General features: G+C 41.5%; 1 protein-coding gene across 10 annotated transcripts in view; it reads left to right on the top strand.

Annotated features, from left to right (window-relative positions):
* magi1b (membrane associated guanylate kinase, WW and PDZ domain containing 1b) overlaps positions 1–26,210 on the top strand; it is a 510,580-nt gene that overhangs the window by 197,276 nt on the left and 287,094 nt on the right. The window contains exon 1 of one of the 10 annotated variants that reach the window (XM_041191213.1): positions 48–224. The exons of 8 other annotated variants lie outside the window; for them this stretch is intronic. The gene's annotated coding sequence lies outside the window, so the exon portion shown is untranslated. Of the gene's footprint in view, positions 1–47; positions 225–26,210 lie in introns of those variants that run through there. One more of the 10 variants, XM_041191215.1, reaches the window with a different exon arrangement.

Raw genomic sequence — 26,210 nt, 5'->3', positions numbered from 1 at the left:
AGAAGCTGTTTGGAGACTGCCCAAACTGGTTTTCCTTTGCCTCACATAGCCAGGAGGAGGAGAGAATTAACTAGATTCTGACTCTAAGGTGAAAATGCATTGATCTAAATCACTGAATTGTCCCACTGCTCAACTTGACATTCCCAGTTGGAGACCTCTTGCATCTGTCGATCTTTGCCAACTTGTTGAATGGGATAGTTTGACAGGGAGTGCAACTTCCATAGGTAAGGGAATAAAATATAATTATCTCTTACAAAAGTAAAACTGTACTTAGATTGTGTTGGAGCTGCAGCGACTGAAATACGATTGTGTAAGTAATTCTTCGTTCCTATCATGAAATTTAACAACAGTGTAAGTATGAAGCAAAGAAAGAACTTGAAACAAAGTAAAACCTTATCTCATCTGTCAGATAAGCTGAGGAAATGACAAATTCTTTTGTGGTGAATTGAATCTTTTGGTGAGGGAGTGTTGGTCAAGTTGCAGGGAGAATATGCTGCTCTTCTTTCTGTAGTTACATGGGATGTAGAAAATCTATCTGAATTATCAGGAAAGCTCATTTAAGCATCTCACAGGAAAAGTGGTACTTTGACAGCGCTGCACTTCTTCATGGACTCCAGTATTAGCCGAGATTATGCACTCAAATCATAGAGGAGGGTTTAACTTCACAACTTTCTCACCCTGAGGTAATCGTGCCACCCCCTGTGGGGGAGATGGTGGCATAGTGGTAATGTCACTGGAAAAGTAATGTAGAGGCCCAGGCTAGTGCTCAGGGGACAAGAGCTCAAATTCCACCACAGCAGCTGGCAGAATTTGAATTTAATTAATAAATCTGGAATATAAAGCTAGTCTCAATAATGGTGAAAAACCCATTTGGAAAGAAATCTGTCGTCCTTGCCTGGTCTGGCTTACATGTGACTCCAGACCCACTCTTGACTGCTGTCTGAAATGGCCTGGCAAACCATTCCGTTCAAGGGCATTAAGGGATGGGCAACAATGCTGGCAAATTTCCAAGCAACTTAAATTGAGTCTCAGGATTAAATCGAGTCTCAAACTCAAATTTCCACTCAAACATGGAATGCTGAGTAGAATACCTCAATGATCAATTTTGGGACCTTTAGTAAGGTCCTGATTTTGATAAATGGGTTAAAATTGGACCTTACTCGTGTTTCTAATAACTGTTAATGCCATGAGCCATTTTTATACTGATGATCTTTTAGACAAGGTGCCAGGAGACAATTGACAATAGCCAACACTGAGTTTATCTTGTCAGCAGAAGTGCAGGGTTAAATTTTCAACTTGCCACCCAGGTATGAAGTCAGCATTGTGGATTGACCACTCACTAGAAACAGCCCAATTTTCATTTCCATCATGTTTAAAGTCTACCCTGTAGACTCTGCATCTTTTTCATTCTTAAATTCTACCGGTGATACAAAGAAACCAAATAATCTTGGTGTAAACTTGGCTCATCCAGGTTACCAGAACTTTTTTCAAAAAATGTTTTATTCATAAAATTTGTAAAAGCACATTACAAAACAGTTCAAATTGAATATTTCATAAAATGCAATGCAGTTCAGCTCCTTTCAATGTGGTACGTGGCACTTGGATGTACCCCTCTACATTTACAATAATATACATTTCATGTCAAACATTCTTTGGCGCATAGGTCCTTGGTGTACAATAGTGGAAGATCTTAGACTATGTGGTTACCAGACTTGATTTGAAACAGTGTCAGTGGAAAAGTGACTTTGAATGCAAAAGCTCAATGGCAGCTGGCCATATTGTCAGACAATACCACTTTGGTGATGGCGCAAAGCACAGTTTAATCTGTTTAAATTTGTAGTTTGATGACTGGAGAAGACTTGAGGTCAAATATTTAAGTGAGCAAAGAATGCCAGATGAAATTCCGTACTGTAATGCGCTAAAGTTTAGAAAAAAATGTAGTTGGTGCAAGTACTCCATGTGCAAAGCTTTTATCAATCCAATTTGCTAGTCATTTAAGTAAAATGCAGCAGTCAATTGAAACCAGGCATGCAATCTACTTCAACACTTTTATAGTCCTTTGGCTGACATAATCAGCTTCAGTCTATAGTTGAATGCATACTGTTTTCATTCCAAAGTGAAACAATTAAATAAAGATTAATTATTTCACTATACGACTATTTTATAAATATGTATATTGTACATATATATAATATATATTATATGTATATTGTGTATGTATATATAATATATATTGCATGTGAATGTATATATATTCATTGTGTGTGTGTGCGTATATATATATATATATATTTATGGTAATAGTGAAAGTTCAATGACAATGTGTTGGGTGTTTTCTGATTTTTTTTTTAATAATGTCATTAGCTCTTGCCTGCAGAAGGCCAGTGACAAATATTGTTGGGGAGATTGTAATTAAGTAACTAACAAGGACACTGATGAATTAAATAAGTAAATAAGAAGGGACACAATGGAAAACAAAGGAAGAAATGAAGGGCAATGTTTGGAGACAAAATCAATAAATGAGCTGAAACATATCTGCCCAGAAAGAAAAAAATGCGAACAGTGAAAGGAATAAAAACAATGAAAGAATAGGGATGAATCAGAGTGCAAAATAAATCTGGAACTAAAATGGGACATGTTAAAACTAGTTAAAGACAAATTTAAGACTGATGTCATATAATCTAAAATGAAGGAATGGCCTGTTGGAAAATGACTGAGCTAACCACAAAATAAATAAGGAACCCCTGCTGAGATTGAAAATAAAGAAAAGCTGTAGCAGCCCTAATTAGAAATAAATGGATTGGCATGGGAAAAATATGAGCAGTTGGGGGTCAGGTGGCTAGAGAATTGAAGGAAGGGAAGAATAGTGCAGGCTAATGTAGGAACCAACATGAAAGGACTTGGCAGGGGCAGGGGATTTTTGGATATGTGCTCAGAGACCATGAAATAAGTACAGAATTATCTTTTAATTGATTGGCTCAGAATTTCCAGCAATAAGAATACTCGATGCCCCGTGGTTGTCAAAAAAATTCCCATGGATTAAGAATATTCTTAGGAGCTGTGAGCACAAAATAAATATAATAATTTTAAGTCATTGAGCCAAGCAGTTCTTTAGCCACACATTTTCTTCATTTAGCAAGAGTGAATTTTGATTGAAGAAAGTCCTGTGTTTAATTAGGTTCAGATGATACTATTAATTGGTATTGTAATTTTGTTAATTAACTTTTAATAAAAATATATAGAATGACAGTGTAATGCAAAAAGAAACTCTATTCCTTCAGGTGCTATCAGATAAAGATGTCACAATTTCTATTCATGACTGAATGTGGTGTTTAAAGGGGCAACTGTTCATTTTACTCCAGGCTGAATTTGCATTTTGCATGAAGTATTTGCTCAAGACTCACAAGATGTTTGAGATTAAGAAGCTTTTTGATTCATCCTTCCTGCTAATTGAATAGCCTGTTATTGCACTTGTTCAAAAACTGTTGTTCGATGAACATTACTTGGGCAATGAAAGTGTAGTGTACGTGAATATGTGAAGTTGTTCAGAATGTTTGGCTTTGGAAAGTGACAATCGTATGCAAGATGCTGAAACACATCTCTGAAAAAAGACACTTAGGATAAGATAGTCCTACAAATTGATTAATATTTAGAATGAAAACAACCAGAAAGAAACAACAGCTATATCAGTAGTTGAGGAGAAACACAGATCAATAAGTGTGTGAAGTCTCGTTAGATAAGAGTCCAATGTCTCCACATGATGCTATTTTTGCTGTAGTTTGTTACAAATGTGAAGTTTGTAAGATGGTTGGGCATGATTTTTTTCAGATGGCGAGATTTTCCATCTTGCCACCTGAAGAGTCGGTGGGGAGTGCATCCACATCGATACGGGGTGAGGGGGTTGGCTTCCCCCTGCTGTAGGTAATATAGCGGCAGAGACTTGATGAGGCATTTAAATAGCTATTAGCTGCTTAAGGGTATCAATAGGCTCTAGGCCAGGAGGGCCTCCTAATTCATCCAAAGCCCTGGTAAAATGAGAGGTGGGTGGTGATGGGCAGGCCACATGCTGTGAGCACCCCCTCCTTCCAACCTGCAAGTGGGGGACCATGAATTTCCAACTGTTGTGTTTTGGGGCTATCTCTTTAATGTAGGGCAAAATAGAGGAATGAAGGAGTCACGCGACGTGTTCTGAATTCTGCCCAACAACAGGCTTGGATGTCTTGAATGCTATAGGATAAAGGGGGCCCACATTGTCTTACTGGGAAGGAGGTGTGAGATAGTCATATCTGTAAACAATTTCTAAGGGCACCAGTTAGTCTCCAAGTCACAGGGAGCTGTTAGAAATGACAGGGTTTGTAAATGGTTACACTTTAAACTGTCTATTTAATTCCAAGATAGAATATAGTTAGGGGTTTAAAATTCTATGAATTTAAATTCAGCATACCAAGTTTAATAAGGTCTAATTTTCCTGGACTTTTGACCACTGCTAAATTTGCCAGGGCCATTGTTAGGCTCCAGGGCTCATATCCAACTCCGATTTGTTTATAGTCATATTTCTGGTGTTGAGTGGCTTAACCTGTGGCACATAAAGGGACCTTTGGAGGCCACAAGACCAGGCTCCAAAACGTTTCGAAATTGTTTTTTGTGGAGTGGGAAGGAACAAAAGCATAGACCAGCATCAGCTGTAGTACTGAAGGTCCTTTTCCATTGTGGCTTGGTGCAGACTTGACGCCTAAATAATGTCTTTGGTATTGTGCTGCCACTTTTGCAGTTAAAATCTGTTGCTGGTATTATCTATGGATGGCAAATCCGGAGATCAAGAAAACTTGAACAAGGTAAATTGGCCACATAATTAACTTTATAGTTTGATGGAATTGCAGCCATGCAGGTCATTACAGACTTATGAGCCATGCAGAGCTGGAATTTCCTCGGAGTACTCTGTGTCAGAGCTGTGATCACAATACTACGATTAGACTTATCAATCTTGGGCAAACGAGGAAAAAATTAGTCTGAAATTCTTGATTATAATCCAATGATTCTTGCTGGAATTGTGGAGTTTTGGTGAGAACTTCTTTGCTTAACTGGTTAATTGTTTCAATAATTCTTCATTCCCCTTTCCCTTCCATCAAGAGCTTCCCAATTTTATGTGGGGTTTTTTGGCACCCACACTGATGTATCTGTAGTTTTGAAAGTTGGCGTATCTGTGAATAGCAAAATAAAAAGAAAAACTGGAAATTTGAAATACCAACTGATATATGTGAAAAAGTACAGCAGATAAATGAACATTAATAAAGAGAAAAAATAGATTATTTTTAAAATTCTTTCAAGGGATGTGGGTGTCGCTAGAAAGGCCAAGATTTGTTGCCCATCTCTAATTGCCTTTGAGAAGGTGGTGGTGAGCTGCCTCCCTGAACTGCTGCAGTCCATCTGGTGAAGGTAACACACACACTGCTGTTGGGAAGGGAGATTCAGGATTTTGACCCAGCCACAATGAAGGACTGACGATTTGGTTCCAAGTCATGATGGTGTGTGATTTGGAGCGGATACTCGCAGGTGATGGTATTCCCATGCATTTGCTGCCCTTGTCATTCTAAGCAGAAGTCAGAATTTAGATCTGATCCCTTGATTTCAGGATCACTTACTTTGCTCTATTGCATGCTGATTCTGCTGTTTGGTATGCAAGTAGTCCTGTGATGTAGCTTAATCATGTTGATACCTCATTTTTAGGTATGCCTGATACTGCACCTGACATGTCCTCCAGGCTAAAACAGAATTACCTGGAAAAACTCAGCAGGTCTGGCAGCATCGGCGGAGAAGAAAAGAGTTGACGTTTCGAGTCCTCATGACCCTTCGACAGAACTGTTCCGTCGAAGGGTCATGAGGACTCGAAACGTCAACTCTTCTCCGCCGATGCTGCCAGACCTGCTGAGTTTTTCCAGGTAATTCTGTTTTTGTTTTGGATTTCCAGCATCCGCAGTTTTTTTGTTTTTATGTCCTCCAGGCTTGCTGATTATGTTTCGGGATATAGACCCAAAGGTCATAAACGTGTCTTTTCTCTTTACTGATGCTGCTTCACTATCCTGTATACTTCCAGAATTTTCTGTTCTCTTTAATCTATGGCTAGAATACAGAAATAATCTAGAGATTTTGTTTTTTGTCTTGTTCTAACTATTATCTGCTGTAGTCTCAGTGCTTATTTTATAAATGACTCAACTAAGTGGAATCTTCGTCATTCTTAGGAATCTCGGCATGATTAAGGGTGATTTGATTGAGATGTTAAAGATGATTAAAGGATTTGGTAAGGTAGATAAAGTGAAACTATTTCCTCTGTTCGGCAGAGCCGGGGGGGAGCGAGCGTGGGGGAAGCCTTAAAATTAGATCTAGGCTGTTTGAGGCTGTTTCAGAAAGCAGGTGTTGAGCATTTTACTATTTGGAATAAATATCATTCAGCTCCTGTGATCTATAATTGTAGCAGTCATTCATAATATCTGGAACTGACCAGACCTGATTAAACAACCAGCTGAGAGCACTTCCTCGTACTTTAATTACAGTGTAGCTTGGTATGTGACAGAGCATATATGCAGTTTCTTTAGACAATGATTATCCAATCATGGATGAGTGTCTTCTGGAATTTTTTTGAAAAGGAAACATTTATAAGTGAATCATGAAAAATATCCTGAAATGACCGGAAGTTCACAAAGTATCTTTTGAAACGTGTAAAAGCAACGAAAATTGAATAATATTGTTACCATTTCTGTGCCATAAATTATAAGAATTTAGTTTAATGCCACCAAAAAATATTGTGTCCAGCACTTTCAGTAAGGATAATAAAGGAAAATAATATGTTTTTGAAATGTTTTCTTCCAACATTGCACCATTGCACACTGGAGTTCGATTTCTTGGTAAAGCACCCTTTTAGAAACTTGCCCAAGTTGAGTTTAGTCATGTTTAAGTCTGAAATTATTTTGTACTTTTCTCAAATTCCCTTCATGTTATGCACCATAGCAGTTGAGGGGCTGAAACAAAAATGTAAAGGACTTGCATTTATATTGAACCTTTAATGACCTCTGGGCACCCCACAGTTGTTTGCAGCTAATAAAATACTTTTTGAAGTGTAGTCACAGATGTAACTTAGGAAACGCAGCAGCCAATTGCGCACAGCAAGCTCCCACAAACAGCAATGCAATCTGTTCTTGACGTTGGTTGAGCAATAATTGTTACCTAGGGCTCTGTGAAGAACACCCCTGCTCTTCTTCTTTGAAATAGATCCATGAGATTTTTGATGACCATCTGAGATGGCACATGATACCATGGTTTGACATCTTATCGGAAAGGTATTTTGCTCCCAAGCCATTGTCTGCAGTATTCCAGAAATGTTTGAAATTTGCCAGAGAATTTCTGGGGGAAATCCGTATACAGTAATGGCCTCAATGACTTGCCTAAAATCAGGAATTCATTGTGGGCGGAAACATGGCTGCAAAGTCACCTCTTCCATTCTTGTGACATAGTGTGTTGATTTTGCAAGGGGGCGCACCTTCTCTGCTATGCACCATTGATCAAGGACTGGTAATCACATTATTTTCCCTGAAGTGATTTATTTTTAATTTTCTGCTAAAGATGCTAAACCCGTCCCGGGGTACAGTTCTGTGGGTGCTAGTACCTCTCTCAAGTATGTATTCTTCATACATGAACCAAGAGGGTGGCCGGGATTTTCCGGCCCCACCATGGCGTGACTTGTTGTGGAGGATACGGTGGACCAGTCAAAGGCCCATTGATTTTTAGCGGGACTGGAAGATCCCAGCAGTGGGTGGGGCCAGAAAATCCTGGCCGTTGTCTTGCTGCAAGCTATTTTACCCCAGATCCGAACTTGGCTGTTCCCTCTCAGGGTGTCCACACCCACAAGTTTTCCAGTGGGGCCACCAGGTAAGAACCACGCCTGATTTCCCTTTGCCAAACAGAGGGGCTCTGAAGCTAAATGTAATGACCCTACAATTGTAACAGCTGAGATCAACAAATTCATGGGATGGATGATGTTAAATATTTTATCCTGCTAGAATGTAACATTTTTTAAAAAAGCATGCTTAATGGAAGTAATTTAAAATCTGGCTGGAGCTGTGACTTTGAGATATAGATTGGAAGGTTGTAATGTTCAGCATCCTTTGTCTGTTGGTCAAGCTTTATTAATACCTGCACCATGACAAGTGCATTAGAACTTAGTCTATTTGATACTTGAGTGCACTTCAGAAAAGCTGTTCTACTTTTAGAAAGGAAACCACTTCAAATCCAACCACATGTAAATAGTTATACAGCGGAGACTCAATCTGGGTATATTTCATGTGTTTAATTAACTTGCTTGGCTACTAAATAAACGATGTTGACTTACACGGAAAGTGACATGGTCTAACTGACAAAAATTGGCATCTTCAGAGTGGCTGATTATCTAGATCCCAATATATCACCAGGCTTGAAGTATCTGCTGTGTTTGCAGCTCTGATTAAATGCAGTAACTGCCATCATTTTCTCATGAATTATAGATAGTAAGGCTTTTCAAATGCATAAATATTGATGCCAGTCAAAACTAAAATCTAAATGGTAATTACTTAATTCCTGTATCAGTAGCATCTCCCTTCCTTGTACATGACCCTGATGTTTTTCAGTTTAATTTTTCTATCCAAACATACTTAATGAGTCTTGGGAGCAGTAACCTGTACTTCCCAGTGTTAACAGTTTGAGAGGAGAGCTGCAAAATGCATGTGAAACAGTGCTGCATTGTAAAATGCCTGCCATAGGACAGGGTGTTGTGTTTGTTAATTAAAAATTAAAAGCCTCTTTTTGCACTAAGCAATGCCTATTTAAAAATGTATATAATCGGTTCAAATCAGTTGTTGGGGTCAAATTTGACCTGCCCTTCAGATCTTCACTCTTCAAAGTGGAGACACAGACCAACTCTACACCCACAACTCCAGTCTCACATTTCCCCAACCCCATTGCTAACAGTTTCCTCCACCTCAAACCTACACTCAGACCTTAATAGGTGCTTTGACATGTCTATATTTATACCACACATGAAATTCCTGCCATTTCATTTATCTCATCTCGCCTTTTAAGCATATCTTTCTATTCCTTTTTCTGTCATGTACTCATCTCGTTTCCTTTTAAAACCATAGGCGATTGGCCTCAGCTGTTTCCTGTGGTAGCAAGTTTCACATTCTAACCATTCTGAGTAAAGAAATTTCTCCTTATTTCGCTTTTGAATATATTAGTAATTATCTTGTATTATTTATGGCCTTTACTTTTGGTCTCTTCCACAAGTGGGAACTTTTTCTCTACATCTACCCTGTCCAACCCATTCATAATTCATCTCCCTTTGGCCTTGCTTTTCTCAAGAAAAATCTCCAATCTGTTCAACCTTTCCCTATAGCTGTAAACTCGCAGCGCCCCCCCAAAAAATACCAGACCTATCTCCAGTGCTTCCATGTCCTCCTTATTATTTGGAGGCCAGAACTGTGTACAGTACAAAATGCAGCCTGACAAGGATCCTGTACATATTTAACATAATTTCACTATTTTGAATCCTTTACTCCAGAAGTAACTCCCAGTGCTTTGTCAGCATTTTAAATTATTTTAGTGACCTCCTAGGCTGCTTTTAATAATTTGTTCACCTGCATCCTTAGTCATCTTGCATTTAACTATGCTAAAGCTCATTTGCTACTTAACTGCCCAATCTACAAGGTTTCAAATGTCTTCTTGCTGTATTCTTCCTCAGTAGGAACTATCACACCCCATCCTCCCCTTCCCTCTTGCCCCTGAGTTTGATATAATCTGCAAATTTTGATATTGAGTTACTTGTTCCCAAGTCTAAATCATTGATGTACCAGTATCAACAACGTATATTTATATAACACCTTTAACGTGATGAAACATCCCAAGGTGCTTCACAGCGGCTTTATAAAAGTAAGTATGAGAATGAGCCTCAAAAGGAAACACCAGGTCAGCTGACCAAAAGTTTGGTTACAGAAGTGGGCCTCAGGAGTGTCTTATAGAAGGAAAGCTAGGGAGAGAGGTGGAGAGATGTAGTAAGGATATTCCAAAGCTTAGGGCCTAGGCACTGAATGCATGGCCACCAATAGTGGAGCAATTAAAATTGGGGATTCCTGAGTCCAGCATTAGAGGAGTCCAGATATCTCAGAGGGTTGTGTGATAGGAGGAGATTCAGAGATAGGAAGGGGTAAGGCCGTGGAGGGACTTGAAAGCAAGGAGGACTATTTTGAAAGAATTGCTTGACCGAGACCAGTGTAGGTCAGAGAGCAAAGAGCTGATAGAGAAGCTGGACTTGCTGTGAGTTAAGACATGGGCTGCAGAGTTTTTGATGATCTTAAGTTTACAGGGGTAGAATGTGGGAGGCCAGTCAATAGTTCATTGGAATAGTTGTGTCTAGAGGTAGCAAAGGCATGAATGAAGGTTTCAGAAACAATGAGCTGATTTCGGGGCAAAGTTGGGCAGTGCTACACAGATGGATGTAGTCAGTCTTATTAATAGCATGAATATTAGTTCGGAAACTCATCTTGAAATCAAATCTGACACCAAGTTATGAACAGACTGGTTTAATCTCTGACTGTTGCCAGGCTAAAGGGATGGAGTTGGTAAATTATGCAAATTATGAATAAACGTCCCACAATAAATTCCACACTCTAATAACTTGTGTAACTTCCCATTTCTGCTTTTGGTAAAATTCCTAACTTGATAACCACTCTTTAGCAATTCACTAATCAAAGAAAATAATTATTCCCTTGTTGTTCCTCAAACACCTCCAAATGTCGATTCTGTAACGATAGAGTCACCTTTGCTCTTCCACATAGTTTTCCAGTCACTCATCATAACTGCATTCTGTTATCCCTGGTATTACCTCAATGATTCTATTTTCCGTGCCGCTGATATCTTTTGCATAATGATTTTTATTCTTTGTCCATTTGAACATCGCTGACAAGGCCAGCATTTGTTGCCATAATTGCCTTGAACGTTTCTCCAGTTATTATATAGCTATTATCTTCTGTGGCTGATCATCAATTTCATTGCATTCAATGTATTTTTTCCGTGCTGCTGATAACTTTTGCATTATGATTTTTTTTCTTCGTCCATTTGAGCATCACTGACAAGGCCAGCATTTGTTGCCATAATTGCCTTGAACGTTTCTCCAGTTATTATATAGCTATTATCTTCTGTGGCTGATCATCAATTCCATTGCATTCAATGTATTTTTATGAATAAAATCTCAATTTTAAAAATATCTGATAATGCTTCTGAAGTTCTATGTTTCTGTAACCTATAATCTCTGACTGTTCACCGAATGAAGAATTTTACTATTTGTAATATTTTCATTCTTTTTCCAAAATCTACTGTTACTTTAATAATCAGGCAGGCAGTCCTTTCCCAGTATTTCACCTCCATATACGATTATGATGATCTTTCTGAAATATTGAGTATGCTCCTGCTCCTCACTGCCAGGTCACTGCTGAAACTTGTTCACTTGGAAGATTGGCAGTCGGGGAAGGTCCACCAATTGGCAGCAGCTGTCAGCGGACAGGGACTTCTGCCCTGGGATCCTTGATCCTGGGGGAAGACCTGTCAGTGGCCTGTCAAGTGCTTGAGTGGCACAAGATGTTACGGGCCTTCCCTAAAAGAGACAACACTGAGGTCCCGCTGGCTCTTTAGGTGGTGGCCAAGATCCCTGTTGCCTCCACCAGATTCCGCCCTATCTGTCAATATTAGAATAGTTATAGAGAAGTAGTGCCTGAGGAAGTGTACCCTAGCGAGAAAACCACCCCTTCAGGAGGAGCCAACCATTGTTTCCTCACCTTTTAGCATAGTTTGTGGATTTAGTAAGGAAAAAGTATGACAGAAAGTAAGTTCTGGATCAAGCTTTTCATTTTTACCCTTTGAATAAAAGCTTAAGAAGCTATTTGTCACTTTATGAAGAAATACAACTCTCAGTTGTAGAATATGAGAAACATATTTTGGTTTTATGATCCTCAGAGAACAAGCTATTGAGTTGGTAGCTTTTTTTTTATCTGTAGAACATCATTTTGAGTTAATGAGTGATTTACACTAACTGATTAAATCACCCAGATGTTTGTCATCTGTTTGCTCTGCACTTATCGATCAGCTTCAGAATATTTGTTGTATGTGTTTTTAATGTAGTTACGTAGAAAGCATTTGAGTTGATGTTGAAAACTGAGTTATAGGTGTTATGTAAAGTTTGAAGCAAAGTGTTAAGTTCACAATGCTGTGCTGATTATTTCACAAATGCCCAGTAATTGCTCAGCTGTGCTGTGGAAAATTCTTGTTGTTCAGAACTAGGTGCAACATTTAAACAGGTTCATTGTGTAATATAGATCATGTGCTTGGAGCAGTGAGCTCGAATTTCCAGATCAAATAAGGCTTTTGGAATCCTTCTGTATTCATCACTCACTAAAGCAGAAGCAAACTGAAGGACACACCATCACCACAGGATTTGGTCCTTGCTGAAGGGCAATGAAAAGTAATTTGTTAACCACTGAATCCTTTGGAAGGTTCCCTACATGACGGTTTGTTTAGCTGATTAACTTGGACTCTGCAGTTGCTTGCTTTCACCATCCTCCACCTTTAATCATAAAAGTTTGACTAAAGGCGGAATCTTGTTCCTGCCATTTTCCTGCCTCCACCCTGATCAAGGCCCATGGACGACTTTCCTGCCCTGCTGCCAATTGAGGCCAGTAAGTGGGCAAATTCCCACCTAAGAAGCTGCTGCTGTATCAAAGACACTCAGTGTCTGATCAAGAGATTGGGTATTGGGAAGGAAGGGGTTCCCTGCTGAGAACCATACCCAGCCCTTGCTTTCAAAACCATCCTCTCCCTTATGAAATGCTCCTGCCCCCTCCCCCACCAAAACACTGCAACCCCTGTCCTACCATCACTGATCAATGCTTGGGTCGCTCCTCAATCTGAGGCCATGGGTGGATATCGTACTGACAGTAGCCACCAGGTCCCCAGTAGCGCTGCTGAGTATAGAAGACCACCAATTGGCAGCAGCTCTCAGCGGGCAGGGACTTCTGCCCTGGGGTCCTTGATCCTGGGGGAAGACTTGTCACTGGCCTGTCAAGTGCTTGAGTGGCACAAGATGTGATGGGCCTTCCCTAAAAGAGGTGATGCAGAGGTCCCGCTGGCTCTCTAGCCGGTGACCAAGATCCCTGTTGCCTCCACCAGATTCCACCCTATATGTCAATATTAGAATATTTATAGAGAACAGCATTATTACTCATAGAATCATGGAATGCTCTCAGAACAGAAGACCATTTGGCCCATTGTATCTGTGCTGGCTGTTTGCAAGAGTAACTCAATTAGTTCCACTCCCCCTCCTGTTCCCTGTAGTCCTGCAATTATTTTTTTTCTGCAGATAATTATCCAGTTATCTTTTGAAAGCCACAATCTGCCTCCTCCACACACTCAGGCAGTGCATTCCAGATCCTTACCACTCACTCCTTGAAAAAGACCTTTGAATGCTTTTCCTGCTCAGACCAATAATAAAAATATTTTTTCCATAGTGTATTTAAAAGAAAAAACTGCATAGATTGAAAATATTTATAAAAAACATACAAGAAATGCTGGAAATATATCTGAAAAGATGGGTATAATGTCCTATCAGACTCCCCAGTTGTAATGATGGGTCGACATCCAAAATCTTAATCTATCCCTTCTCTGTAGATAATGCTGGAGCTGCTCTGGATTTACACAGTTTCCTCTTTTTATTGTTTTGATGTTTTTTTTCTTTTCTTGGCTTAGACCACGTCCACCTCTCAAACTCTCAAATGGACTTTCTTCCATGAGGTGACCAAATCCACTTCAATTACTCAGAAATGGTGCTCAAGTTAGTCTACAATGTAGAGTTTGTCACAATTCTACACCAGGAATAGGTATAATTAGCTGGTCTCTTTCAATATGTTATTGATTCTTTGGAACAAAAACTTACCTTTGTCTCCCCCTTTATTATTTTTCATTACCAGGAATATTTACCAGGAACAATGTTCTCTAAACATTCCATTGGATATGGACTTATTAATGGATCTTCATGTCCAAAACCCTAACCAGATTCCTTAACACACAGACGGAGGGTCAGCAATTACAGTCGACTGATTTAATTGCATGGACTAGCATAAGCAGAGCTTCCCACTCTGTATGATTGAAATGCCCCTAGTCTTAGGAAAACATCAGCCCTGAAAACTTGTAGGACAAGTGGAGGTATATTCACTGGCGCTAAGAATGCAGCTGTAACCTGCTGATGTGCAATATTCCAATATTCTAGTCTTACTTACCAAACCAGATGAAACAGTTCAGCTAGAGCCCATCTTCTCTGTTATTTGTAGGAAAATCATTAACTTGAGAATAATAAATATATTATGATTTTTTATTAATATTGAACAGAGGAAGCCTTTTCCCCCATATAGTAGTTATATTGGCATATCACATTTTAGAAGTATCACATCATTAATAAACAGCTGTGCTATCTGTGAAAACACGTTAAAGAAATCTCAAACTACATAAAGGTGCTAAAGTAGGCTGTTTTACAGAAGCATGGAGAATGCTGGAAACATGGTATTTAAATGGCAAAATTCCTCTTCTTCAGAAACACTTTTTAAAATATGATTTATCACCTTAAATGGCAGCAGATATTAAAAATCCTGTTAAAGTTTCTGTTGGATTTCTAAATTAACAATTTCCTTTAATGATTGTAGAATTTGGAGAATTTTGTTTGGGATCCACTATATTCGGATTGTTTCACTGAGTTGTTTTTACATACAAAGTAAACATGTCGTAGCAGAAAAGTATAATATATTGTACTATGCAAATACAAGTCTATAAAGAGAAACCTGTCAAAAGAGGTGCTAAGTTTTAGGTGGATTGTCACTGTTTTGTGGAAGGAGCACACCCAGAGACATAGTGAATCAAAAAGTAAAAGTATTTCAGCATGAATGACAATTGCAAATAATGGAGAAAAGCTTAGCTAGGACTTTTTCAGGCCATCAGTTCCCCAAAGAATTGACTGTATTTTACGTTTCTTACATACGTTTTTGTTTGACATTTTGTTTAACCCTAAACTGAGTATTTTATACTTGTATATCTCTGCCCAATTATGCACACCTTTGTTATCACCAGACTGGATTACTCCAGTGCTTTCCTTGCTACCTCAATCTTCCAACGTCCATAAACTCTAGTTTGTCTTAAACTCTGTAATAGTTTCTGTCTCGCACTAAATTTTAGCCCCCCCCCCCCCCATTCCTGTCCTTGCTGACTTGCACCTATTCCCCAATTTGGTAAATTTGAAATTCTTGGCCTCATCTTTACATCCTTCCATGGTCTTGTCCCACCCTGTTACCCTAAGCCCTTTCAGACCTATGCCCTCTGTACTCAAAAACTCCACTCACCTCGTTCTGGCCCCTTGTAAAACCTCACCCACTACTGTCACGGTCAGAATGTACCTGCTCTCTCTCTCCATCCATAATCAGTATTTTTTGTATGGAAAGAAGTGTGTCTTTTCTTACCCTTGGAATGTCTATTCCAATTAAATAATTTAACAGCAAGCTTTTGTGAGTTTAACATAAATAAGGTTATTTATTCTCAAACACTTACGCCGAATTAATGCAACATCACATACTCAGTCGCATGTGCACGCACACACACACACACACATACACGCGCGCACACACACACACACATACACGCGCGCACACACACACACAGATTGTACATAGGTAAAGATAGTGCATCATTACAGATTAGAGTTAATTCAGTCTCTGATTTATGTCTTCCGGTCTCATGTTTCTTGAGAAGATTTGATAATTTAAAGTTGAAGTAACGGCCTTGTAAAGTGAAGGGTTCAAAGCAGGTTGCAAAGTTTTTGTAGTTGAATATTTAGGAGGTTGATTTTCAGGTGAACTGGAACAGATTTAGCTGCTTGATTTTTTTGTTAGTTTCAGAGTCTGGTTCTCAGACTGGCTGACAACGGATGGTTCTGATAGATCTGTTGGGGTAATAAGGGTACAGTCCTTGAAAGCAGCTTTGATCACATGACTACTGGGTTTGACACTTTTGAGCCACACCCAGTCTAGTTTGGATGGAGGTGGTCATTATGATACAATGGAAAGTTAATAGCGGCCATTGAGTTTTAATCTTCCCTTTTGGCAAGTGTGAAACATGGAGACAGGTAGCCTGGAAACTCCGGTTGGCACATCCTTAAACAATAAGATGTGTGAATTCCACACGTAGCTGTGAAGTACCCTCACAAGTCCATATTTAATTAGGTATTTCCTGGAGACTTGATACTATCAGGAGTCCAAATGCCAAAAGTCACAAGATTTGCGGCAGCCATCTTAACAGCTTGTTTGTGTCCAATTATTAAAAGTATAGACTACAAGTTCATAATATGAAATGCCTGTGCTGGGCGTGACAATACTGTGATTGGATATACTGAGCACATTGTCATTACGAACTGGGTAAATCGCATTTGTTCATGTATGTTGATGAGTTCATAATCAACAATTTTTTACGTTAAGACAATACCTTGCACACCATTAACTAATGATTAATATTTGTAGATATCCAGAGTTGCAGCCTCTCATTCATCAATATTGACATATTTATATTTATTTGGCACACTGTGTTCAATCTAGATTGATGCTCTCATTGGTACAATTACTCTTTATTTAGAAAGGTCGCAAAGGTGTTGGGATTTTGAGCAAGCCGAGCAGTGTATTCACCTGGTTTCCATGGTGATAATTTTGTAGTGATCAGTGTGCTTGTTGCTCCAAAGAAAAATCCTTATAGGGGGCAGCGTTGCACTAAAAGCAGTTGCATCCAGCACCGACCTCAACTGAAACAGCTGCACCAGGAGGCAAGCTGTTTTTCAGAAGAAAGGCACCAGATTAAGTTAGAAACAGTTTCATTGAAATCTAATGAAAATATGGTTCTGTCTTCCCTTATTTTATGCATCATGTGAGTGACACAAATAAAGAAACAATTCTGGACCAATTTATGTTGACGCTGTGAACTATGACAGAATGTACTTGTACTGTAAAGTGGAAGTTTCTGTAAACACAAAGGCAAGTTCTGTTGATGTGCAATCAAAATTGTAATCTATCTGGTTCCATACTTTATGGTTTTGATTTTGCACAGTGTGCGTATAAATATCTAAAAACAGAGGCAAACATCTATATAAGATTTAAAATGGATCATTTTTTTCATTCCTGCATGTGTCACGCTCAGGTGTTAGCTGGTAAGATTTTCAATGAATTTGCATCAACAAAACAAACCAAAGAATTGAAGCTATTGTCATGAAGGTATGTTTTATGCCTAATGCTGATTTTTTAATCCATCGGCTGGAAACCTGAATTGAATTTTTAAAAACAGACTTTTTAAAGTCACAGAGCCTAAAGTGTCTTGAACTCATAGTGCAATATGACTCACCCCTGTTTGCATTACCGTACGTTTCACGTTCAAATTCATTGGAGTGGAGTCAGACTGTCTACAAAACCTATCAAAGACTATGACTTCAGGGAAGTGTGAAGGGCTTTCATCTCCTGTCTCAATAGCAATGTATCTTTGGCAATCACCTGAGGTATTCAACTGTTGGAGGTGGGCTATTTAGACTAATCGCTTGGACAATGAGACCCTGGCTAAGTTAGCTTCCAGACATGAGCTAATCAAATCACCTTTGGCATACATGGACAATATCTCTTTTTGAATCCCCTGGCAGCTGGAGAAGAAAGGTCACATGGCAAGCCAACTCTTTGTATGTGTTAAACACATATTTTCTCAGTAGATAAGCACTTAGGCGGAAGACTTAAGTGGGGTCCCTCCTGCTTCCTTATTTTCTCCAACCCACCTGGCAAGCTTCGAGCCCTGATTGTTGACTGTGATCATCCAGCTGCAGCCTCAGATTTCTTAAAAGAACCCAACCCAGCTCTACCATCTCCTGAAGAACAACCAACTCAGTTGTTTATGTCTTCAACTTAGAAGCATCGAGATCATCAATTTCACCCTGAAGCCAGCCAAGTTACCAAACTATTAACTGTATATTCTTTTATTTTTTGTTATGTACTCTAATTTGGCCAACCCATCCTTCGCCGCTCTGTAACCTGTAGTTAGGTGTTTGTGAACGGTGCGTGTCAGTTCATATGTTATTCGTTTTACTTAGGTTGGTTTGAGTATAATAAAACTAACTTCTTTCTTTGTTAAGCTTAAGAAAACCTGTCCTTTTGGTTCTTTCATGATCACAGTGTATAAACAGCTAAGTATTCACTCAATTGGCAAGTATATCCTTTTCAATTAAAAAAAACTTGTTTGACCAAACAGGAGGTCAATTTGACTGCTCCTCACCTGGCCAGAACACTATGATCCTATTCATAGCTTTCGCCTGTCCAGTTTTGGACTTTACAGAAGGTGACCCTATAGAAACGCAAGGTCATCCTGTTCTCCCTTCCTGGTGACCCAGCTCAAGGAAACTTCCAATCATTTCTATTCCTAATTGTAATGGCTAGAAACAGAGAGCACATTCATATCTTGCACCCAACTTCACATTTTTCCCACACCCTCAAACACATTAGCATAAATTAGACAAGGAATCTTTTTGCCCATGGGAATGGGGTGGGGGTTAGTCACAGAAAGCAGGTCCCTTTCCCAGTGGGGCAGTTGCCAATCCAACTTTCTAGATTATTTAACAGTCTACGATATATTAAAAATCTTGGCTCTGCCGATGCTTCCTGTCAGAGCTTTCCATTATAAATCTCTGTGTCAACATTTATTATTGTTGTGATCTTCAAGGCGACCATTAACTTTTAAAGAGTAATTTGAACTCTCAGTTATGGTAGAATACTCTCCACTTGCCTGGATGAGTGCAGCTCTTACAACACACAAGAAGCTCGATAACATCCAGGTCAAAGCAGCCTGCTTGAATGGCACCCCATCCACCACCTTCAACATCCACTCCCTTCACCATCATCAACACACAGTGGCAGCAGCATGTACCACCTAGAAGATGCACTGCAGCAACTCACCAAGGCTCCTTCAACAGCATCTTCTAAACCTGTGACTACTACCACCTCGAAGGACAAGGGCAGCAAATGCATGGGAATGCAACCACCTAGAATTCCCCCTCCAAGCCACTCACCACCCTGACTTGGAAATATATCACCATTCCTTCACTGTCGCTGGGTCAAAATCCTGCAACTCCCTTCCTAACAGGACTGTGGGAATACCTACACCACATGGACTGCAGCGGTTCAAGAAGGCAGCTCACCACCACCTTCTCGAGGGCAATTAGGGATGGGCAATAAATGCTGGCCCAGCCAGTGATGCCCACATCCCGTGAAAAAAAAAAAGAAGCTTTTACTGTAGAAGAATTAAATAAAGCAACTATTACAACGACAACACAATATTCCATAAAACTTTATTATTTAAACTTGAAAATCTCAGAGATAAAAACAAAAAAACTGCGGATGCTGGAAATCCAAAACAAAAACAGAATTACCTGAAAAAACTTAGCAGGTCTGGCAGCATCGGCGGAGAAGAAAAGAGTTGACGTTTCGAGTCCTCATGACCCTTCGACAGAACTTGAGTTCGAGTCCAAGAAAGAGTTGATATATAAGCTGGTTTAAGGTGTGTGTGTGGGGGGGCGGAGAGAGAGAGAGACAGAGAGAGAGAGAAGTGGAGGGGGGGTGTGGTTGTACGGACAAACAAGCAGATCATCAAAAGATGTCAGCAGCAATAGAACAAAACACATAGGTGTTAAAGTTGGTGATATTATCTAAACGAATGTGCTAATTAAGAATGGATGGTAGGGGACTCAAGGTATAGCTCTAGTGGGGGTGGGGAGAGCATAAAAGATTTAAAAATATTTAAAAATAATGGAAATAGGTGGGAAAAGAAAAATCTATATAATTTATTGGAAAAAAAAAGGAAGGGGGAAACAGAAAGGGGGTGGGGATGGGGGAGAGAGCTCACGACCTAAAGTTGTTAAATTCAATATTCAGTCTGGAAGGCTGTAAAGTTCCTAATCGAAAGATGAGGTGTTGTTCCTCCAGCTTGCGTTGGGCTTCACTGGAGCAATGCAGCAAGCCAAGGACAGACATGTGGGCAAGAGAGCAGGGTGGAGTGTTAAAATGGCAAGCGACAGGGAGGTTTGGGTCATTCTTGCGGACGGACTGCAGGTGTTCTGCAAAGCAGTTGCCCAGTTTACGTTTGGTCTCTCCAATGTAGAGGAGACCACATTGGGAGCAACGAATGCAGTAGACTAAGTTGGGGAAATGCAAGTGAAATGCTGCTTCACTTGAAAGGAGTGTTTGGGCCCTTGGATGTTCCTATCATGTTTCTGAGAGGGAGGAGAAGGCGTGAGGGCGGATGCGCGGGAGATGGGCCGGACACGGTTGAGGGCCCTGTCAACGACCGTGGGTGGAAAACCTCAGTTGAGGAAGAAGGAGGACATGTCAGAGGAACTGTTTTCGAAGGTGGCATCATCGGAACAGATGTGACGGAGGCGAAGGACCTGAGAGAATGGGATGGAGTCCTTACAGGAAGCGTAAGTCCTCACTTATCACCCCACCAGCCTCCGCATTCAAAGGATCACCCTCCGCCATTTCCGCCAACTCCAGTATGATGCCACCACCAAACACATCTTCCCTTCACCCCCCCTATCGGCATTCCGTAGGGATCGCTCCCTCCGGGACACCCTGGTCCACTCCTCCATCACCCCCTACTCCTCAACCCCCTCCTATGGCACCACCCCATGCCCACGCAAAAGATGCAACACCTGCCCCTTCACTTCCTCTCTCCTCACCGTCCAAGGACCCAAACACTCCTTTCAAGTGAAGCAGCATTTCACTTGCATTTCCCCCAACTTAGTCTAATGCATTCGTTGCTCCCAATGTGGTCTCCTCTACATTGGAGAGACCAAATGTAAACTGGGCGACCGCTTTGCAGAACACCTGCAGTCTGTCCGCAAGAATGACCCAAACCTCCCTGTCGCTTGCCATTTTAACACTCCACCCTGCTCTCTTGCCCACATGTCTGTCCTTGGCTTGCTGCATTGCTCCAGTGAAGCCCAATGCAAACTGGAGGAACAACACCTCATCTTCCGACTAGGCACTTTACAGCCTTCCGGATTGAATATTGAATTCAACAACTTTAGGTCGTGAGCTCCCTCCCCCATCCCCACCCCCTTTCTGTTTCCCCCTTCCTTTTTTTTCCCAATAAATCATATAGATTTTTCTTTTCCCACCTATTTCCATTATTTTTAAATATTTTAAAGTATTTTATGCTCTCCCCACCCCCACTAGAGCTATACCTTGAGTCCCCTACCATCCATTCTTAATTAGCACATTCGTTTAGATAATATCACCAACTTTAACACCTATGTGTTCTTTTGTTCTATTGTTGTTGACATCTTTTGATGATCTGCTTCTATCACTGCTTGTTTGTCCCTACAACCACACCTTCCCTCCACTTCTCTCTCTCTCTCTCTCTCTCTCTCTGCCCCCCACACATACACCTTAAACCAGCTTATATTTCAACTCTTTCTTGGACTCGAACTTAAGTTCTGTTGAAGGGTCATGAGGACTCGAAACGTCAACTCTTTTCTTCTCCGCCGATGCTGCCAGACCTGCTGAGTTTTTCCAGGTAATTCTGTTTTTGTTTTGGATTTCCAGCATCCGCAGTTTTTTTGTTTTTATCTCTGTGTTTAATTGACTGCCACTGCTCTTCAAGAAATGCCTACCTCCTTGAAGAAGTTCTGTTCTTTTCTGCGACATGATTTTCCGTTCCTCTCTTTTGCCTTGCTCACCTTCATTGCTTTCCATTTCCCTCCTGGTGTTTGACAAGGTGTTTACTAAAACCCGCTTTCACAGCCATATCTCCTTTCTCAGTGACTGTCTCCGTCTCCGACTTACCTCACGTGGATTTCAACTGAAATTCCACCCCTCATGTTTCGAACCCACCCAGGATTACAGGTATCTCCGGGACATAAAACGGTTCTCGGACTGCTGTTCCCGTCACATTCTGAAATCCACACTGGGTGCCATGCGCTGCCATATGAACACACTCGACCTCTCCCTCCAGCAGCACCGCCGTACCCTTTTTCAAAGCTGCGTGTGCCCCCAGTTTCATTTTATTCTTCGGCTCATCCAACGCCTCAACAAGAAACTTCTCTTTCTCTCAAGTGCTAAGGAACGCAAGCTCCAACAACTCATCGACACCAACACCCATCTAGGACCCTCCACCCCTGCCCGTCCCTCCGTCCCCACCCCATCTTCCAATCCCAACCCCAGCCGTGTATTCACTATACCCCCTGACCTTCCCCTCTCCGATGCTGAATGTTCAGTGCTCAGCAAAGGACTTAGTTTCATACCCTTACGCCCTCACCTCAATGAATTTCAGGCTCGGAATGATGCCGAACTCTTCTTCCGCCGTCTTCGTCTCCGGGCTCACTTCTTTGGGCAGGAGTCCTCTCCCAGTTCAACGGATCCTTTTACCCATCTCCAATATTCTCCCTCCACCTGGACCCCTCCCTCTGGATTCTTACCTTCTCTTGATCTTTTCATTGAGAACTGTCGGCGCGACATTAGTCGTCTCAATTTCTCTGCTCCTCTCACCCATTCTAACCTGTCCCTCTCTGAACTTACTGCACTCCATTCTCTCAGTTCCAACCCTGACATTGTCATCAAACCTGCTGACAAGGGTGGTGCTGTTGTTGTCTGGCGCACTGACCTCTACCTCATGGAGGCTGAGCGTCAACTCGCAGACACTTCCTCCTACCTCTCCCTGGACCATGACCCCACCGCTGAACATCAAGCCATTGTTTCCAGGACTGTCACTGACCTCATCTCCTCTGGGGATCTCCCTCCCACAGCTTCCAACCTGATAGTCGCCCAACCTCGGACGGCCCGCTTCTATCTCCTACCCAAAATCCACAAACAGAACTGCCCCGGTAGACTGATCGTCTCAGCTTGCTCCTGCCCCACAGAACTCATTTCTCATTATCTTGACTCCCTTCTCTCTCCCCTTGTCCAGTTCCTTCCCACCTACATCTGTGATTCCTTTGACACCTTACGTCACATCAACAATTTCCAGTTCCCTGGCCCCAACCGCTTCCTCTTCACCATGGACGTCCAATCCGTCTACACCTCCATCCCCCACCAGGATGGTCTGAGGGCCCTTAGCTTCTTCCTCGAACAGAGGCCCGAACAATCCCCATCCACCACTACTCTCCTCCATCTGGCTGAACCTGTTCTCATGCTGAACAATTTCTCCTTCAACTCCTCTCACTTCCTCCAAATAAAAGGTGTGGCTATGGGTACCCGCATGGGCCCCAGCTATGCCTGTCTTTTTATGGGGTATGTGGAACATTCCTTGTTCCAGTCCTACTCCGGCCCCCTTCCACAATTCTTTCTCCGGTACATCGATGATTACTTCGGTGCCGCTTCATGCTCTCGTCGGGACTTGGAAAAATTTATTAATTTTGCTTCCAATCTCCACCCCTCCATCATTTTCACGTGGTCCATCTCTGACACTTCCCTTCCCTTCCTTGACCTCTCTGTCTCAATCTCTGGTGATAGACTATCCACCAATAGCCATTACAAACCCACCGACTCCCACAGATACCTTGACTACAGCTCCTCACACCCCGCTTCCTGTAAGGACTCCATCCCATTCTCTCAGTTCCTTCGCCTCCGTCGCATCTGTTCCGATGATGCCACCTTCAAAAACAGTTCCTCTGACATGTCCTCCTTCTTCCTTAACCGAGGTTTTCCACCCACGGTCGTTGACAGGGCCCTCAACCGTGTCCGGCCCATCTCCTGCGCATCCGCCCTCACGCCTTCTCCTCCCTCCCAGAAACATGATAGGGTCCCCCTTGTCCTCACTTATCACCCCACCAGCCTCCGCATTCAAAGGATCATCCTCCACCATTTCCGCCAACTCCAGTATGATGCCACCAGCAAACACATCTTCCCTTCACCCCCCATATCGGCATTCCGTAGGGATCGCTCCCTCCGTGACACCCTGGTCCACTCCTCCATCACCCCCTACTCCTCAACCCCCTCCTATGGCACCACCCCATGCCCACGCAAAAGATGCAACACCTGCCCCTTCACCTCCTCTCTCCTCACCGTCCAAGGACCCAAACACTCCTTTCAAGTGAAGCAGCATTTCACTTGCATTTCCCCCAACTTAGTCTACTGCATTCGTTGCTCCCAATGTGGTCTCCTCTACATTGGAGAGACCAAATGTAAACTGGGCGACCACTTTGCAGAACACCTGCAGTCTGTCCGCAAGAATGACCCAAACCTCCCTGTCGCTTGCCATTTTAACACTCCACCCTGCTCTCTTGCCCACATGTCTGTCCTTGGCTTGCTGCATTGCTCCAGTGAAGCCCAACGCAAACTGGAGGAACAACACCTCATCTTCCGACTAGGCACTTTACAGCCTTCTGGACTGAATATTGAATTCAACAACTTTAGGTCGTGAGCTCCCTCCCCCATCCCCACCCCCTTTCTGTTTCCCCCTTCCTTTTTTTTCCAATAAATTATATAGATTTTTCTTTTCCCACCTATTTCCATTATTTTTAAATATTTTAAAATCTTTTATGCTCTCCCCACCCCCACTAGAGCTATACCTTGAGTCCCCTACCATCCATTCTTAATTCGCACATTCGTTTAGATAATATCACCAACTTTAACACCTATGTGTTCTTTTGTTCTATTGTTGTTGATATCTTTTGATGAACTGCTTCTATCACTGCTTGTTTATCCCTACAACCACACCCCCCCTCCACTTCTCTCTGTCTCTCTCTCTCTCCACCCCCCACACACACACCTTAAACCAGCTTATATTTCAACTCTTTCTTGGACTCGAACTCAAGTTCTGTTGAAGGGTCACGAGGACTCGAAACGTCAACTCTTTTCTTCTCCGCCGATGCTGCCAGACCTGCTGAGTTTTTCCAGGTAATTCTGTTTTTGTTTTGAAAATCTCAGACCGGTTTTTGTTTTCAATTCCACCTCGGAGTTATCCTATACATTACAGGAATGTGAGGACTCATTCACTCCTTTTTGGCCGAAACCAAGGTGTGCCACAACTCTTAGAAGTTCACTTTGGCTCTCCTCAGTTTCCCAGTCTGGCACTTGGACTTCCACAACTCACTCTCTCTCTCTCTCTCTCTCTCTGCGAGGATTCCATTGCTTGATCTCTTCCACTAACTTTGCCAGGCAAATCTGACAATTTTAATTCCTCATGCATTTAGACTTTTCATTCTGAGCATGGGCCCAGCTGGCAATTCCTACTTAGTGGTTCCAGATCAGGACCACCCCTAATTCCTAAAGATCTCTGCGCCCCTTGTTCTGGCTGCTGGCAGATTCTCATAGCCTTCCAAGCTGACTGCTTGTTCCTGTGAGAAAAGGGCACAGACAAACCCAAAACAATAGACTGCCTCCCTATAATCTATCTCTATGGCAATGTGGCCTTTCTGGAATGTTCCAGACAGAAATTTCAATTCATTAACTTAAATTCCAAAACTTGTCTCTTGATATGAAAAGTATATGGGTACTTTAAGATCTTCCCCTGTTTACCCTTTGCTTTCAAACTTGTAGAATAATGGGCTAACAGTTATGGTAACGAGATAATGATGTGTATTATGATATAACAGTGACATCAGCAGTCATGTGCAACAGACTGACAGAGGAAGATTGAATAATCAGGACAAGAGAGCAATTTACTTACCTAGAAGTTTAGAATGTAGTGTAGTGTAAATAAAGGAGTATTTGAAGAAACTGACCGGAGTTAGACCTAAGTCACTCAGGTTGTGGGAAACATTCCCAATCCAGAACAGACCACAAGTTACCTGAAGAGAGATCCAAATGGAGAGATCAAAGTGGAAACCAAACCACAACTTTTATTTGATCTGGGACCCTCATGAATAATTTATACATTTTATGGAGAAAACTGTAGACGTCTGGTCTCTGCCAGAAGGGGCTTACCCATTGTTCAGTGTGTTCACAATTCTAACTCTGACCTTATCAAATAAACACAAGCTAACCTTCGAATTGGTATTACTTTAGATGTTGTTTACCGGTCTCTCAGCCAGGTTTGTTCCCACTTATCTCACATTTAAAAATTGAGTGCTCAACTAAAATGTT

Source organism: Carcharodon carcharias, chromosome 7 (assembly GCF_017639515.1).
Source record: "Carcharodon carcharias isolate sCarCar2 chromosome 7, sCarCar2.pri, whole genome shotgun sequence".
Classification (NCBI taxonomy): domain Eukaryota; kingdom Metazoa; phylum Chordata; class Chondrichthyes; order Lamniformes; family Lamnidae; genus Carcharodon; species Carcharodon carcharias.
The sequence above is the reverse complement of the archived record's forward strand: the minus strand, read 5'-3'. Positions and strand labels throughout refer to the sequence as shown.